Raw genomic sequence first — 19,290 nt, 5'->3', positions numbered from 1 at the left:
CCTTTTCCTCTAGTAATTTTCAGATAACTTCAGCAATAAGCAAATTCATGAGATTGTGCAGGGCAGTCCCTGAACTTCAGAAACGTGCCTTCTGTGATTGCATGAGGGTTACCAACGGGATGCAGAGATGCACATTGCGGCCAGAAGGTAATCATCAATTAACTAGCAGAAATCCCATGTGCCAGGCTGTAGCTACTTAAGAAACTCATTCATAGAAGTAACAGGCTCAGTAGTGAGAGAGTGAGTCTTACAATTGTGGTCATGTATGTTGTGAAGACAAGTATCTAGTAAACACCATGTAAGCATCTAAGTACATGCACATGCACTACATTGTGACACTGCAAGAATGTCTGGAAGCCATAGTAAGCAGCTCCTTCAATGTTTACATATGGTTTTATTTCTTTAAATGGGGAGGAACTGGGTTTATAGGAAAGTAGGAAAAGAGGGAAGAGGAAGCAGAGGAACATATACATGGACGCAGGGCAGGTAAGAGTGGGAGTGGGAAGAAGACTATACTATTTTTTGAGGAATAAGAAGAAAGGAAAAGTAAGGTAAGGGACCAAAATGGGGTAGGGTTTGGAAGCAGAGCCACAAAACAAAAAAACATAAAACACAAAGACCAACAGGGGAACTGCTGAGACAAAGAAAGTTGGTTTGCCAAAGAAATTATTGATATACAGACAAAGGGAGGCAAACTGGTGATGGGAAGGACTAGATAACAAACAGATGAGGAGGTGACTCACAAGGAAGGGGAATACCACGATGGCAGAAAGGGTGGCTATCCCACTGCTGTTACCATAATGCATTGGTTAGACCCAGGAAGAGGTCAGTCACAACCATTCTTGCTCTCCTATCTGGACTCTACCTGAAGTGATAGTAATGAGAGTGCCAGGTAGCTGTGCAACTCCTGAACCACATGAAAATGCTGTCCAGGAGGCCAATGCATGCATCAAGCTGCAGGTCAATTTATTCCCCCACCACATCAGCCAACTCTCACTGGATTATGAATTGTGGCCTCCTTGGCAGTGCCATTGGATTGAGCAACACCAATTCCATCCAGTGAGTGACCACCAGAGGCCACTGATGACACCCTAAGGCCACTCCCCACTGCACCCAATAGGGAGACTGACATGGAGCCCTATGGAATACCGTCAAGAGTTGACCAGAGCTGATGGTCAGGTGGGGCTAGTGCCACACTACTGGTACAATGCTGCAGAAACATAAATGTATAGAAATAAAACAAGAAACATCAAATAAAATGTAAAAAGGAAGGATAGTGATAAATTAGAGGAAAGGGAGACACTAAACAAACAAAATAAGATAATAGTATTATGAATGTTTCAGATGACTACTCAGAATTCTACCTACTGTTGCACTGCACAGCTGCTACATATGCCACTAGACCATCTCACTTGGACAGTTCTGTCTAGGTACCTAAGCTCAAATGTGCTTGTGATGATTATGCCAAGTGCCACCATAGCCAACTGGAGTTTTGTAAAGAATGCTATGTCCTTTGAATATCAAACTGATTTATACAAGATGCTTGTGTTACAAATGTATTAGAACTGTATGTTATTTGTATATCAAACTAATTTGTACAGATGTTTGTGTTGAAAATGTATTTGTGAGCTTTGCTTATGTTAAAATGTAGCAACAGTGCAATTTGCTGGAATGAAAAGAAATGTGCATGTATTATTGCAACTGAATTAAATGTACCAGCTAGCTTACTTTAAGAAAAATAAGGGAAATGTAAATGAGCTGTTAAATCACTGAAATGGCAAACCACAGTGCTGAATAGGACTGAAGATGCTAGGTCTGGAAAAAAGCCATTGTTCATTAGCTCAGTAAAAAGAGGAGAAGCCCCAGGCACTCCCATAAACATTTAGATGTGTACTGTAGCAGTCTATGCTAAATTCCTGCCTCAGCTTCAAAGGGGAATACTGTGAGAACGTAGAGTCAGGTGACTTAATGAGGTCATTCTGATAGCCCTCTTGAAAATTATATTTTAGATATTACAAAGAGAAATCTCAGATTACTGAGTATTCTGTTTGGAGACCAGACTACATAAAATGCTCACATATTTCATCTTGCCTTGCCGAAGTAAGTTATTAGGGAACAGTAAATTCTCTTAGTTTCAGTCTGTAATATACTGAAGCTTAGTTTAGAGAGTGTTTTTCTTTATTTGTATGAGTCTGTCCATCAATGTTAATTTCAATATTTTCTGTGATTTGAACTCTGTGGTTTACTGTAAATATATATTCAATATTTACATGTTCTTTTATTATTATTTATTAAATATATTTAAAACTGTTATCGTGGCTGGTCCTTGTAGAAAGTATCTAATCTTTGAGAGTACTTATATTTATTTGGTGACCCTGTAAGGGCCACTCCAGAAGGCCTAGCTGTCTTGATCAACTACTATAATTTGTATTAACATTAACTTCACTCAGCATAATTGGATACCCTTTTAAGAGTCTTATAGTAACTGACTGGTGGCAGTGAATCTACCTTATAGTCTGGGCAGAGGTGTGTGTGTGTGTGTGTGTGTGTGTGTGTGTGTGTGTGTGTGTGTGTGTGTGTGTGTGTGTGTGTGTGTGTGTGAAAATTAAATCTTAAAGAGTGTGTGTGTCAGCTACTTGGGGCAGGGACATGAAGCAATGGGTTCACAGAGAGGGTGCTGAAGGAATTGCCTTGGATACTTATCTGAGGAGCTAACCCTACAGCTGTATAAGTGGGGAGTCTTATCGAGGACCTGGAGGGAGACAGATATACAGGCATCCAGACGCTGAGCTGAGTGTGCTGCCTGTGTGCTCTTAAGGGAAATTGCACTTCATGCAGTGTAGTCTGCATTTGAAAATACTGAGTGTATCCATTTGTATTCCATGTGCACATCCCTCTCCAGTGTCAGTGGTGAGGATTAAGGCACCTTGAGTACGGGCCCAGCATGGGGACATCATAATGCCCATTGCCAGATGTTCAGACAGGTGTGCAGAATCACTGCTCCCTTTACCAGGGTGGAGGCTACAGATAGCCATTTTGGATGTAATACACTATGGGGGTGTGTAGGGTGGACACACCAGAAGGAACATATTTAAAGAAATGCCACATATACTTGCACAGTGGTAACATGTACACAACTCAATATCCCTATGATGAGTGTTTGCTAAACCAAAGGCAATTATGTCTAACAGACAGAGTTATCAGCAGGTGCGTTGCAATGACCATAAGGTAAATTTGTACCAGGACACTCAATATGGCTGTAACATAAAAGCCAATGTAAGCCAGGTGATAGTGTCACCAAGAGGGGCCTGATACATAGGCAATAAGAGCCTCAACCCCCACCACAGACCCTAACCTGGTACATCCATAGCACCCCCATGACCCACAAACACAGTCCCACGACCTATGCCCATATCCATGGACCACCATCCTAACACCTCCTCCTGTGTCCCTACCTTAATATCTCCCACAGACCCCCCCCACTCTAACACACCCCCACTGGTCACCAAACTAACACCTTCCCCACCAGACATCCATGCTAAGACTCACCAGCACCATGGATCCCCACTACAACCCCCCACTGTCTATCTATACCCTGGTTGGGCCACTGTGCACAGGACAGGGATGTGGTTATCACCCTACATGTCAAACACCAAGAGGTAGTGGGTATGCAGTGCAGAAAGATAGTGTTATTCTTCTCCCTACAAAAACTACTGTATGTATGCCATGACCATGCAGATTTTTGCATGTGGGTCTACAAAGCAGTATATATTTACAGAGGTTTCCCCACTGTATAAATAACACAGTAGAGCTGTTTCACTGATACCTCTACAAACTATGGAAGTGGTTACAGCTAAGCTGCAGTAACATACCTAAATACTAAATAACTAGACATTAAATCATACTCACCCCTGCACCTGGAGCGATGGTCCATTCTCCTCTGGTGCAGAAAAGCATTCTCTGATATATATTTTTTAATGAGCTGAAAAACAGGAACAACAATATGCCACACATTAATTAAATGTCCTGTAAGGGCCCATTTTCCTATAAGGGAAATCACAGGGCAATGATTAGCTCTGCATTTGTACAGTACATCTCAGGGCCTCTCTCTCTGACACCTTCTTCCCATTGGTTCAAAAGGTCAGGATGGTGCCTCCTCATGTCACTGAGGTGGTGCCAGCACTGCTTACCATATTTATGTCAGTGGTAGCAGTCACCACCCTGGTAAGACTGGACCACACATCAGGAACACCTGGAGGTCCATATACAACAAGTGAAGAAAGATCCAGAGAACTCTGGTAGCCAGTTCATAGCCACATGTTGATGTTCTCAACATATGATGAGCACCATCAAGCAGCTATGTAGCATGGCCAATCACAGTGCATATACAGAATGAACATACATAGTGCGGCATAATGGTGTTAGGATGTGAGAAACAGCATGGAAACTTTGTGCAGGGATCACACTGCCTATATTTGTTAATATTGTACAAGGATCACACTGACTACGTCTGTTAACACTTTTGCTGTTTATCAGCTCTACAGGTAATACAGTGGGAATAAAATTTCCCCACATCTCTATCAGAGCCTCTAATCCACTCACACATGCTCAATTCACTTTGCATGTAGTCATGCAAGTTCGCAAAGCTGACCTTCCTCTTAGGCTAGTTGTGTGATGAGTTAAACATGTGATTCAGGAGCATCCATTTGACCTGGTTTCATTAACATGACACTTTTGAAGTGGAACACAGGCTCTAAGTTGCATAGACATAGTAAGGCCATACTAAATTTAATGCTACTGGCTGCCAAAAAACAATCGCTAAAATATGGGAATCAAAATCTAAACCAACTGTAATTGAAGTAATGGATATTGTAAAGGAGATAAAAGAACTGAATGAGGGATCCTTAGGAAAAAAAAGAAAGAGTAAATTCCATAAAACTGAATGGAATCTGTAGAACAATGCAGAAAATAATGTTCATGAGGAGGAAGAGTGAGGTTTAAAGGAAGGAAAGGAGGAAGGAAGGAACTGAACAATTTATGTAATGTTGGAGTGAATGATAATTGTTAAAAAGGAAGCGTGTATACTGTATGAAAAGACATATTGCTATAGTTTGTTTTCTTTTACAGTAATGCATGTGCACCTGTGTCACTGCTTTAATTGTGGTTTAATAAACATGTTTGTATAAAAAAAAAATGTGCTACAATCTTTGAAACTTTGTGAAACAGGCAGACACTCCTGCTGTTCTCATCTTACTGTGGAAGATTGCCAGACAGCAAACTGCAGATCTCTGATTTACCTAATATACATGGATTAACGTGAGCAAATCACTCATAACAAGAGGTAGTGGCTGAAAGTGGAACATGTTTCATTTTTGGTGTTCTACTACTGTTTCAATTGCAGAAGTGTAGTTAGCTCAGCCAGCACCCTGTGCTGGTACCATGAACCAGTGCCCTACCCTCTCAGCTGTTCAAGTGAAGAGCAAAAATAAATGGCCATTCCTTCTCCACCAGCCAAGTGGCCAGATTCATGACATGCCCTCATCTCTCCTGCCCTAGCCATTCAGGTCCGGTTTCTGTGCTCTGCTCCTGGCTTCCCTTTCCCACATTTTACTAACAAAAAAAATTGTCTTCTTTTAAACTGTCAAAATTTGATTGTTACAAATCTAGCAAACAGTTGCTACAGTTTATACCCTGCCTGCATGGAGTTCTATGACACTTATGTGTTAGTTAAAAAAATTCTTCTTTTAAACTGCAGCAAACTGTTTGCAACAAATGCAGCTTATAGCCTGTCCGCATAAAGAGCTTTGGTGCTGAGGTTTTAGTTTAAAAAAAAATCTTCTTTTAAACTGTAGCAAACAATTGCTATAGTTTATACACTGCCTGCACTGGGCACTACAGCATTCAGGTTTTAGTTAAAAAAAGAGATTTTCTATCTTTTTACTTTTAAACTATAGCAAACTGCTTGCTACTGTCTAGACTGCACACAAAGCGCTAAAGCACTCAGGTCTGACCGCAAATGCAATACCAGCTTTTAAAAGCTATGCATTAAAGATATTCAGGTCGGCTAATCACCCACCCCCCCAACATTTTCCAGTAAGGCCAGTTGCCCTTCTTGCCCCACCTTTCCTACACTACAGTTTAATTGTGTGGGTGTAATGACATGAATGACAGGGTGCTACAGTAGTGGTGCAAGTTGCTGGGTGTAAATGACAACAATAGTTCTTCTGTTGAGGGACTTGTATACAAGGTAGGGTTTGCTGCTATTACAAGGAAAGTGGAGGGTATGTGGTCTGTCATGGTCAGTAATGATGAATGAGTCCATGTAGACCCTGCGGGTCATATTCCTAACTGTCGGCCAAGAATTGAGTGCTCCATCCAATGGTTTCCAATATGCAAGCATTAGGAAGTGTTCTGCTAGCTGAAAAATGTAGCTACAGCTGTCACACTAATGCTGTGGTGTCCTGTATGCGGGTGAGTTACTTCAATCAAGTGCGTATTGTACTGTACTACTTATCTTGATGGTGGAATTAATGATGCAGTTGCTGTGAGTGTAGTACTGTGCTTTGTGGTTTTTTTTGTGGGGGGGGAGCTAACACACTCCAGAGGCATGCATAGAATAGACCTTTATTCAACATTCCTCTAGGCTGGTACTGTTTTCCTCTTGTGTCCATACCATACACACTTTACAGGAAGATGTTGACACATCTACCTAAGGAGTGGCCTCATCATCAGTGCCACAGTTTCCCTTGGTTCTGATAGATCCACTCAGTGAGATTATGTCCTCAAGAGTCAGCATGACAGTGACAGCACACACTATGGGGTGTCACCCCCTTCTAAGCTTAGTGTCTTCACAGCTGCCATTCAGTGTTTGTGGAAAGCCATATTGTAGGGACAGTCAGAGACAAATACAGCCATAACTGATGGCCCAATACAGCTGTAGCTGAGCATGACACAGTAGTATGTAGTCTGTGTGAAGACCTGCAGCAATGCACAGGCCAGATGTGCAACATTAAGGACATGTGGCACTGGGAGCTTGCATACAGTAGTTGTCCCTGTGCAGCTGCACATCAAGGTCAACACACTTTCTGTGGCCAACCCACCTAGGTCATTGGTGCACTGTGGGCTGAGAAGGGTATGGTGCAAGGCCCATAGTGATACCATATCCACACCACCATCCAGTGCTGAGGACAATAGTGGGCAACATGGGCGTATACATAGAGAGGGGTTTGTGTGAAGACCACGTATAGCACAATTTGCCATTCATGCTCGTAGAGCACTTGTCTTCTGGGAATTGTACCTGTGGCCTTCCTAGGAAAGGGTGTCCCCATGGATATGGATATGCACAGTCATCACATACATTTCCTGCATGTAGCCTGAACATAACCGCCAGCCCCCTGCAAAATTGCTGCATCGTCTGATGGAGCTGTGTCTTAGCACGCACATACACACACACACACACACACACACACACACACACACACACACACACACACACACACACACACATCTGCAGTGTCCAACACCACCACCACACAATCACACATTCCCCTCCATGACCAGTCTCCCCAGCTCTGCCACCCATGCCTTAGACACACACATACACATACAACACACACAGACACATGGTTAATCCTCAACACCCTTTTCCCCCCACACACACACAGTTAATCCTTAACAACCCCCGCACACATACACACACAAACACACACTACCCGTTATTGATACTTGTCACTGTGGCCCTCCACATCTGTGCATATGATGGTGGCTGTGTTTGCACTGCCCTTGGTTCTCTGTTACCTAGGTAATCTATGTCTGATGCACAGTGTGGCCAGATTATGCACAGAGTAGCACAGTCTGGGTGTAAGTTTGTATGCATTATTTTTCACGTTCTATGTCCTACTTGTTCTAGTTTGTAGTTATGAACCAGGTGCTACCTCTCAGCCAGTGCCATGGCATACTGCACCTGCTTCCAACTGACATAGTCATCCCCTGCAGCTGGTTTCTCCACAGACTCCTCACTTTCACCTTCTTCACTGCTGACTCCTGGACTTCTTCCTCCTAAATGTCTCTGCCCTGCTGTAACTGCTTTTACATTGACGTGTAAAATGGCACACACTGAAAAGATTTTACTGCATGTTCTATTGTCATATTACAGTGCACTGCCAAATACATCCAGACAGCAGATAAGCCTTTAGCAAGCCAATACACATTTGATAATAACTTGAGGATTCTTTAACAGAGCATTATTGTAGACATTTTGTGCCATAGTCTGTGGGTTTCTAATTGATATCATTAGCCATGGCTTCAAGGCATGTCCAGCATTGCCAATAAGATGGCCCTTTAGAAACTCAACCAGCAGAAATCACTCATGTAAGTCACACGTATATCAGATGATATATATATATATATATATATATATATATATATATATATATATATATATATATTACCCTTTGTATTACAGACCACCTGGCAGCTGATGGTTGATACACCATTTCTCTACTACCTCAAATGGGCTTTTATTGCAATGTGGATGCAGCCTATGGCCCCCATTATCTCAGGGAAATGGGCTATGCAATAAAATGCCCACATATCATTGCATTTCTCTCTCTCTCTCTCTCTCTCCCTCTCTCCCTTGTGGTATGTAGATGGCACATATGCTGTCTGACATACTGTAGTGTGGTATCAAGGAATACTGGAGTATCCTTGAAGCAGGTGCTTGGTATGCATGCACCATGTATCCCCACTGGTCACTGGAAGATCTCTGTAGTTAGTATTCTTTAAGCTGCACATACCTTTGTTTCCATAAGGATACATACTGCATGCATACCACAGGTCTGTATATCAGGATGACACATCTCAATGAGATCCAGCATGGTGCCTTTTTCTACAAAGCACTGGTCCTCTATTTCTGTTTTGTGGAAGGCATGGTATGTTATGCACAGATTCATGACCCAGCACCTCCAAGGGCAACAAAGCACTTATCCATGTCTAGCAGAAGTAACAACAGCCTCTTTCACATACATATTGACTAATGTAATGGCTACCCTGAACATGTTTTATGGTCTGGCGCCTGCAACAGAAAGCTTTTGCTTCACTAAACAACCCTGGTGGTAGCAACTCTCTGCATGGAATACATACATTTCTGAATCACTCCACGATACTGCTTACCTTCACTTGCCATTGTCCACATTTTAATACCATTGCCCATTTTGATGTACTTATACTGTCATTTGCTTACTATTCAGGCTGCAGGATTTCTTGGCTTCCTGCAATTGCACCCAATGTGCCCCAGAATCATTCTCATCAGATTTGTGGATACTGATCAAGCAAAATTGGCTATCGCAAGGAGGAAATCATTTCTGAATCCCAGATGGTCAGTAATAGCAAAAAAAAAAAAAATCTGACTATAAAGTTTCAGTTGCAGTTTGTGCACCATTTGTTTTGTGGTTAAAAACCACATCTATTAATAAACTGCTACCCTTGCTTTCATCCACAAATGGAATTAAATTCTGTCTATGTCTATTGGACCTGATTCTGTGGACTCATATTATTATTTGAGCTTCATCAGGTATCACTTTGCTGTTCTACTAAATCAGACAAAATAAACAAAGCTTCTGAGAAAATAGCATCCCTATAGTTACTGTTGGCACGAATGCTATGTTTCCACTTCCCAGAGAGCTGTCATGTTAATTTAACATTTCTTTCCTGTCACTCTTATCATTGTTTATTTTAACAATAGTCCATGACTGTGTGAAGGTAGATCAGGCTTTACTCACGTTTTTTTTTCCTCCTGTTCTGCGTATCATTGCTACCAGCTTGGTCCTCATGTCTCATCCACACTGGGACTTCCAGCAACTACATGCTCCTTGGACTAAGTTTGGTAATTGTTGGGGCCAATCACAGACCTAAGGTAATGGAGCTGGGCACATCTGAGCTTCCATTGGGGGGGAATCATACTTGGGCTTACTGTATTTCTCCTTCCTCCCCTTTTGTGTCTTGTGGTATGGCCCCAGGTAGGCATGTAATGTGGTCATGCAGCATATCACCCCACCACTGCAGCAACTCAGCTAGGCCAGTGCTACCCATTTTGACCATGTCTCTACTGGCAACGTCTCCAGCCTCCATCATCAAGAGATGCCCACATACCACCCATCCCTCCTTGCCACTCCATCATTCATCTGAGACACTAATTGGACCCATCTCACTCAATTAAATTAACTGTTTGCAAACATAATTATGTGTTGCCACTGTCAATCATTTTTTTCAATTTTTTTTGTTTTTATCAGCTGTACAAAAGGAATACTTAAACTTTTAAAAGCCCTAAGATCTCATGAAGTTATTTCCAAGTTGAAATATTTTTTTAACATTAATCTGTTATAATGTACATTAAGTTTCTTGTGTGGCTACTTTTTTTTCTAAATTTTGTATGTCTACTTTTATATCAGATAAGAATGTCATACTCACTTGGCATTAGTGAGACAAGTCAGCTGCTGTATCCCCACTTTGTTCTGACCTTGTGTTTGCTGTGAATAAAAAAACTGCCAACAACATGCAAAGACATATAGCAAATTAAGTGAAAAACAATACATATGTATAGGGTTAGCTAATAACTCTTTTGTTTACCTAACACAACATGCATGATATTTTACATAATTGCATGCAGTGGAATGATACGTATTTACTTCTATGTCTCGTATCTATGTGCTATTACAGAGCAGCTAGCTTTTAACATACAAAACATGAATATGCATTAAGGCAGATCAATTATAATATGCAAGGAAAGCTGTGATACATTCAACTTAAAAGCAATCATTAAGAAATACTAGGTAAACAAAGTACCACTGAATTATTACTTTTTAGTACTTACTGAGAGCAAGCACATACGGCTCTCTTTAACCCTAAAGTGTCTACAAAATTTTACAGTTGTTGTACGTAACTCTGGTAATTCAGATAAACCTGTGCACATGAAATACATGGTTTAGACATATACACATAAGTATCTCTTGCACATGTGCATCAATTTCTAGACTGTAATTAACCAATAAATGTGAACCCCATCTACCTTAGAGCAAGTGTCCAGATGTTTGTAAACAACAGCTGTGTCAGTAAAGTTTTAATACATTCTAGCAGATGCACTGTCCTTGTTATTATTAGAAGTCTAGGATGTGCCACTGTAGAGTGACCTCATTGAAATATTTATTCGTGATGGCTTTGTTTCATTGATTCCACGTGCATAATACGTCTTTCCCTAACAATGATGATCACAATGTAAGATAAGTGATTCTTCAGTTATGATAATTAGAACATAAGCTAACTTTCTAAAATGCTCAGCTTTAATTTATTCAAAACTGAATTCTTGTATTTATTATCCAGGTAAATCAATTGGTATTTCACAGTGCCTTTTCAGTCATGACCCAGTAAACAAGGGAAAGAGTAAAGATAATATATCTGGTCATTTTACAGTAGCCAGTCAGACAGCAGGTTCCTAGAAGGTCAATGAAAACTGAAATACCTAGATAAAAAAATGCATAGGCATTTCAGTGCGATGTCTCATCTAACATCAGGCCAAGATATCACTTTCAGCTTAATACTAAAGCTGCAACTTGCATTCTGATTGTCATTAGAGATCATATGTGCTAAAAATCAATCATCACAACTCATGTTTGTACTGAACCTGATATTGTTGAAATTAAGGTTTGGGCACGTAAATAGTACTTCTAAAGACATCCCTGCAAACCAGTAGAAAGAAAATAAAAGAAAAAAAAAAAGAAAAGATTTTTTTCCTGTCGATTTACATTATGACATTGGGTGTCTACTAAATGGCTAATGCCACATTAGCTTTGATTAAGTGCTACACACTTTGTGACAGTATACAATATGCTAGAATTAGTAACAAATGATGTTAGTGTTGCCAGTGGAACTTAGCCAGCATTTGAACAGGCTTTTGCATACCTATCAACAGTATCATTCGCATGCCTAGCTGTTACTCGCTGTGAATGCGTTTTAACTATTTTGTATCAAGAATACATTACTTCTTCAAACAGTTGTCTTTGATTAACAGCATGACATGCATAAAAAGGCGTGTGTATGCAGCATACACATTATCGTGGATGGAGAGAGCATTCTTCGAAGTAAAAAGATTCAAAGACATCAATAAAATCACATTCACCATTCAAATGTTAAAGGAATTTCTCTTCATAAGTAACAAGCATACATAAATCTTATACCTCTGAGGGAAGCTTGCAGTTCAGATGTGTCTTTGTTATTATTATTCTTAATCAGATAAGATCCATAAATATTAAGATCCATAAGTACAAATGCTTATTTTCCTGGATAAATAGTGTTTTATATCTAAGCAACTTATTTAGAATCACTCAAAATGCAAGCAGAGCCAAACTCTTGTTTCTTTTGTTATCTTAACCCACTGTGATGAATTTTTAAAAAAAACATACATATGCATGTGTGTGTGTGTGTGTGTGTGTGTGTGTGTGTGTGTGTGTGTGTGTGTGTGTGTGTGCGCACGGGCGTGCGTGCATGCATGCATGTGTACATGTATGTGTGTGTGTGTGTGTGTGTGTGTGTGTGTGTGTGTGTGTGTGTGTGTGTGTGTGTGTGTGTGTGTGTGTGTGTGTGTGTGTGTGTATGCTCTCATGTGTGTGCACATCAGTTAAGCTTTAAATAATAACACTGTGAGTCTCATGATGCAACAGAGGTCATAAATCACTGGCGTACTCATGTAAGTGTTTAACAGCTGATTCTTCAACATTGCTATGTGCTGTTTGGGGTAATTTTTCCCTTCTCCAATGTTCCTCAAATCAGAGAGTTGGTAAATAAAAGTCTAGAGGGTGTTGGGAGCTTTCTCCTTTTGTGGGTAATATGAGGGCCTGCTTTACAATTTCATAGAAGAAGGCAGAAACCAATTGAAAAACAGAAAAATACAAAAAAAAAAGTAATGCACATTCAAGAGTTTGAATTAATATATATTTTATTTCAACCGTTACAGCCGCATGCTTTTGTGCCTAACACAATGGTGCCCCTAATTTTAAGAACTATTGGTCAGGGCTCAAACAAAGTAAATATTTAATATTTGGAGTCGCTAATTCCACCAACCATTTGTTTTTACAAAATGATTCAAATATTTATGCATTCTTTCATCCCTTGTTCCCTGGGATTCAGAAGCATGCCTGACATGACCACCAATTACCTCTCGCAGGTCCTTCTCAAAGTGAAATGAGGCCCAGAGCTACTTATCAATTAACAAGATCAAAACTTGCAACTTTAATCACAGTTAATTTGTAATTGTGCTCTCACCTAAAGCAGGACCTAAAATGAGATAGGGAAATCTGTAGTTGTAGCTGGGGAGGCAGATGAGGAAAATTACCAAGCATAGCAGGTGTACATGCCTCAACATTTACACTTGCACTAAAAAGCAAGAAGAGCAGCATGTCACTTTAACGTTGTTACTGTGTGCTTGAATCTGATTTTTGAGCATAAGAAGGGATAGAAATAGGAGTGAAGGATAGCAGGAAAATGGGCAACAAGCAGACGATAACACAGAGAGAACACAGGGAAGGTAAGAATAGTAGTACTGAGAGTAAGTATACAACTTTGGGGGGGTAGCTGCCTTTTTTTTTTTTTTTTTTTTTTTTTTTAGAAGGGGAGTTGCTGAAGGCTGTAAAGGAATGTATGATGAAAGGTTGAGTCTTAGATGCATGGACAAATATAAATATATAATGTAGAGAGAGACTGATGGGGGTGTTGACACACTGATGGAGAGAGAAAACAATGGCTTCAGGAACATTCAAATAAATGGACGACAATGGTGATGTGCATGATTATATAGCAAACAGAGAAGGGCACTGATACATAATGGACAGAAAGACTGGGATGTGGGATTGGATGGATATGGTCTTCTATAGCACACTGCCTGTCCGATACCCAGGGGGAGGTCAGACCACCTTGACCATCCTCCATACTGGGTCCTGTCTGAGGTGCTGCTGGCAGGGGCAGCCAGTGACCTGACTCGACCAGCTACAAGAGAAGCCTTTCCAAGCAACTGATGTGACCTTCAAGGCAGTGGTACGACAATTCCCACCACCTCTACAAACACACTACTACTGCCAGTGTCAATGGAGGGAAAGATGGCACTTCCAGCAAGTGAAGCACCAGCAGGGGCAGGACAGGTATCCTCCTGTCTGTCCCCCACTGCAGCCACCAGGCAGGCAGCATGGATTGCAGTTTGGGGAGATGTACGGCATGGCTAGGAACCTAGACTTAGCCACCTAATGTACTTGTAAGTTCCTTTAGATTTTATATCAGTTTTGGTACCTTTAAAGGTACTGAAGTAAAACCAAATTTGGGAGTATAAAATCTAAAGGAAGGTACAAGTGTGGTAGGTGTAAGCAATGCTCCTATTTGGCCAATTGTGACATCTTTGATATCCCCAGCACTGGATGAACTTGGAAAGGTTATAAACATTTTACTTGCCTAAGTATATGGGTGGTTTACGTAGCTTATTGCAAGGTATGTTTTTCATTCTATGTGGGCAAGACAGAGAGGGCTTTAAGAACAAGAATTTATCAACATTATAATGACATCAAGAAGAAAGTAGAAACGTAAAGGACTATATAAACATTCTTTAAAATGTAGTAATTGTCACTTTATTTTGGGGGGTTTTAGAACAGGGGGATCAAAATCCAAGTAGGAAACTTTTTTTAGAATATCACAAAAATCTTTGGCAGCTGAAGCTGAATGCCAGTACTTCCCTGGATTAAATTATCAAGTTTCCTTAGCCCCGTGTTGAAATTAGGAGCTGCTAAGCTTTGAGATGACTTCAGTAGTCTGAGAATACATTTTATTGGTTATTTATCAACTTCCATAATTTATAGAATGAGCATTTTTAATTTATTAAAATAAATTAATTCCATTCAGCAATACATAATATTTATATATGTTACACAACATATTGTTTTATTTGAATCATATACTTAGATGCATCAATAATCAAGCAGAGTTCTTTATTATTACTATACTGTTCTTAATACATGTTTTTAATAAATTTTGTATGTTTGTTAGCAGAGGATATGATGTAATACAGGACTGAATTAAGCACCAACCTTATCAAATTAGTTTTTTTTTAATTGTGATTCAATTGATTGTGTGAGTTCTGAAGACGTCTCTGGGAAGACGAAAGCACTAAGCACATTTATAATAAACATTGATTATTTTATTTATTTTGTGCAGTTTTTGTGTTCACATTTTGTTTAGTGACTTGAGGGTGTTTATAAGGTACTTTATTGTTTAAATATTACAAAGATATAAGAACAGCAATTATAGTTATGCAGGTGTAAGTGCATGTTACAAACTATATATCTATCTATACATATACATACATATATGTACACACACACACACACACACACACACACACACACACACACACACACACACACACACACACACACACACAAACACACGCACAGATAATAGATGTAGATAAAGATATAAAATATATAGTTATAGATTAGATATAGATATAGTTATAGATTAGATATAGTTATAGATATAGATATAGTTATAGATTAGATATATAGTTATAGATATAGTTATAGATTAGATATAGATATAGTTATAGATATAGTTATAGATTAGATATAAATATAGTTATAGATTAGATATAAATATAGTTATAGATATAGATATAGTTATAAATTAGATATAGATACAGTTATAGATATATATATATAGTTATAGATTAGATATATAGTTATAGATATATAGATATAGCTATAGTTATAGATTAGATATAGATATAGTTATAGATACAGATATAGATATAGTTATAGATTAGATATAGATATAGTTATAGATATAGACATAGTTATACATTAGATATAGATATAGTTATAGATTAGATATAGATATAGTTATAGATTAGATATAGATATAGATGTCATGAACACCTACCAGCAGCATAGAGGTCACCAAACTATATAAGGCAGTGTGTATGAAATATATTGATATCTGTATCCTTGCACAAGTTAGTCTTTTCTCACACAGCATTATATCTGGTATGTGCAAAAGTGGAAGTTCTCCCATGCAAAGAATGAGATCTATCCCAAGATGTGGTGCCTGCTATTGGAGATGAACTGCAGTGAACTCAAAGAATCTCCAATGGTGATGCTTCAGCTGTGCATCTGTAATGCAAGGGCATGTTGTATAGCATGGGCCCTGGGGTATCTTCAAACCACAGGTCCCTTGCACATATTATTAAAGATCATGCATGAACTGTATGTGTTCTTTTGGACTCACCTGCCTGTGTTTTTTTTTATTGTCTTTCTTGTTTCATATAGCAACATTTATCAGAGTGCATTTTAAATGTGTAGTTTTTAACATTTTTTTCACTAAGTAGTGAAACAAAATGTATTACCAGATAATGAAAAAGTACCCATTTTAGAACATTTCAATTGTAAAATGCCACTCATGCTCCTGTAACTGTAACCCATCAATATCTATACTCATTAATTATGACCACTTTGTTGACTGCATGCACATTATATGCCTCCTTATGATAAAAGTAATGTATCCCAATTTGCTTTGCATGAATGCATACTAGCCTTACAAAGACAGATTAATGACTTTATAACTTTATCAACACAGCAGAGTCAGTTATTTTAATCCATAGACATAACCAGCAATTAGAGCTACATTGTTGACTGCATCCTTTGCAGATGTCTGAGCCAAAACATAATAGAAATGATAATGACCAAGTTAACATATTTCAAATTTGTTTCACACAAACACACACACATAGTAGCCACAGAAAAGCATTCCAGTTTAATTCCCAAATATATGCACACTAGTCCTGCAAAGCCAGATTAAAGACTGTTTAAAAATATGATGAGCATAAGGTATTTTCATCCACAGATAGCCCCACACCCCCACCAGCAGTTATACCCACACTGTTGACTGTGTACACCCCTTATTGTTATGAATAAATACATTAGTTGTAATTTACTAGTAACTTTGGATGAACAACATGAAACTGTATAAAGGTCATTATCACACCAGATGACCCAGCCATGTGTGCCACAGTATAAAAAGAAGAGTATTTATGTTTTGAGTATGACATTTTAACCACCTGATAACATATGCTAAATCAATATGCACAATCTTTGCAGAAGTAAAAGTCATCTGAATAATTCCACATTAAAGAGAACTAGTATTAATGCAAATGTGGCTGTTGGCAATCAACTTTGCATTTCAGTACTTCATCTTCAAATGCAGTGCCTGCCGTCCTTGAAGAATAAATGGCTTTTGTTGCATTAAAATGTTGTGCCGATGATGCTTCTAACATTTCCTGAACTAGATCAGCTATGCAGTAGGGAGTGGCTGGCAAAAGACAGTCACAATCACAGGTTTATAACTGCTAGGCATGAAGTCCAGGAGACGGTTAAGGAGCCTAGCCCCAATTCCCAATTGCCCCAAACCATTTTCTGGGTAAGTGATTTGTTAAGGTCACACAGTAGGCAAATAAAGCTGAAAAAATTCAAACACTGAAACCTTGAGACAGGAAGCAGCTCATTAACAAGTCAGAGCATTACTCCTCTGTGCTAACTGCCAGACAGAGTAACAAGTCAGAGCATTACTCCTCTGTGCTAACTGCCAGACAGAGTAACAAGTCAGATTGTTACTCCTCTGTGCTAACTGCCAGACAGAGTAACAAGTCAGAGCATTACTCCTCTGTGCTAACTGCCAGACAGAGTAACAAGTCAGAGCATTACTCCTCTGTGCTAACTGCCAGACAGAGTAACAAGCCAGAGCATTACTCCTCTGTGCTATTTGCCAGACAGGGTAACAAGTCAGAGAGATACTCCTCTGTGCTAACTGCCAGACAGAGTAACAAGTCAGATTGTTACTCCTCTGTGCCAACTGTCAGACAGAGTAACAAGTCAGAGCGTTACTCCTCTGTGCTAACTACCAGACAGAGTAACAAGTCAGAGCATTACTCCTCTGTGCTAACTGCCAGACAGAGTAGCAGCTTTTAACTAAATACAGAGATCACTTACAATCCAGTCTTGTAGAGAAAACTGTATCACAGTAATATGCAACAATGACTGTATAATGTACGCTGAAGATCAGACGGTTCTAATCATCATTCTAAATAATGCAGAATGTATAAATTAACAAATGTCAACCCATTTGCATTGCTGGAGGTTTAAAAGAAGATACTGCAAAAATATATTACTAAGCCGCAACAATTTATATTGCACAATCCATGCTTATTATTGAATTAATTAATTCTTTAGTGAAATTAATAAAGCAAAACAATTAAAGACAATATAGATGCTGTAAATCAGAAAAATTATTGCATACAACATACTTTCTTTTTTTGGGGGGGGGCTTACATGCTTGCAGGACAACTGCATCTCATTTTTGACCTCCCCAAGATTTCCCTGGCATCAACAATAGCTATGCATTCTGACATCAATACAGGTCTGGCCTACCTCAGTGGTTGATAATCTCATACTCTTGTAGCATACACCTCTAATGTCAACAGAGATGGATTGTGGTCAAATGCTGTCCTATGCAGGATAATGAACGAGGCCCCACAAGCCATACCAATATCCCGTTATTCGACTGTCTCTCCACAACTGCCATAAACACTGCTCAAACCTGTCAGTGTGCATACTATTACCACTGGGATTTGAATTTCCTTTAAAATAAATTTCAAATTTTACAACAAAAACATAGACAATCATTTAATAAACAAAACACTCTTACATTGAAAACAGACTTAACATGAGAAACAGTAAACTTCTCTTCTCTTGAAGCTCACATTTAGTGAAAATGCATATGGCAGCATATACGGAAGCACTAATTAGGGGCTATCTGAAGGGTTCTGTAGATCAGAGAGCACATGCTATGTGCTGTATCTTTAAGAAGCACGTGAAAGACTGAGCATGCACGTATAAATGTAAAGCAAGTGCCATTCCTAGTACCATTTTGAGAGTGCAGCCAGGGAGTGAGCATGTATGATTGCAGTGGTTAGTTTGTATATAAGTTACTTAAGTTAAAGTCAATAAACTTCTACCGTGATGTGTTTGTATGAAATAAAGCTGCTTGAACAGAACCCATGAAGACTCTTCTATTGTGCCCAAAGTAGGAGAGCGACAGGTTCAATAATTCAAAATGCAAATGTGTAATGCATTTGCTAACAGCCTGGGATAGCTCACTGGACAAAAGTCTATCTTTTCAGGAGTAGCCCAGGAGTACTGTCTGGTAAAT

This window comes from Protopterus annectens, chromosome 1.part2 (genome assembly GCF_019279795.1).
Source record: "Protopterus annectens isolate FY-2018-M chromosome 1.part2, PAN1.0, whole genome shotgun sequence".
Taxonomy (NCBI): Eukaryota; Metazoa; Chordata; order Ceratodontiformes; family Protopteridae; genus Protopterus; species Protopterus annectens.
Note: the sequence above shows the minus strand (reverse complement) of the source record.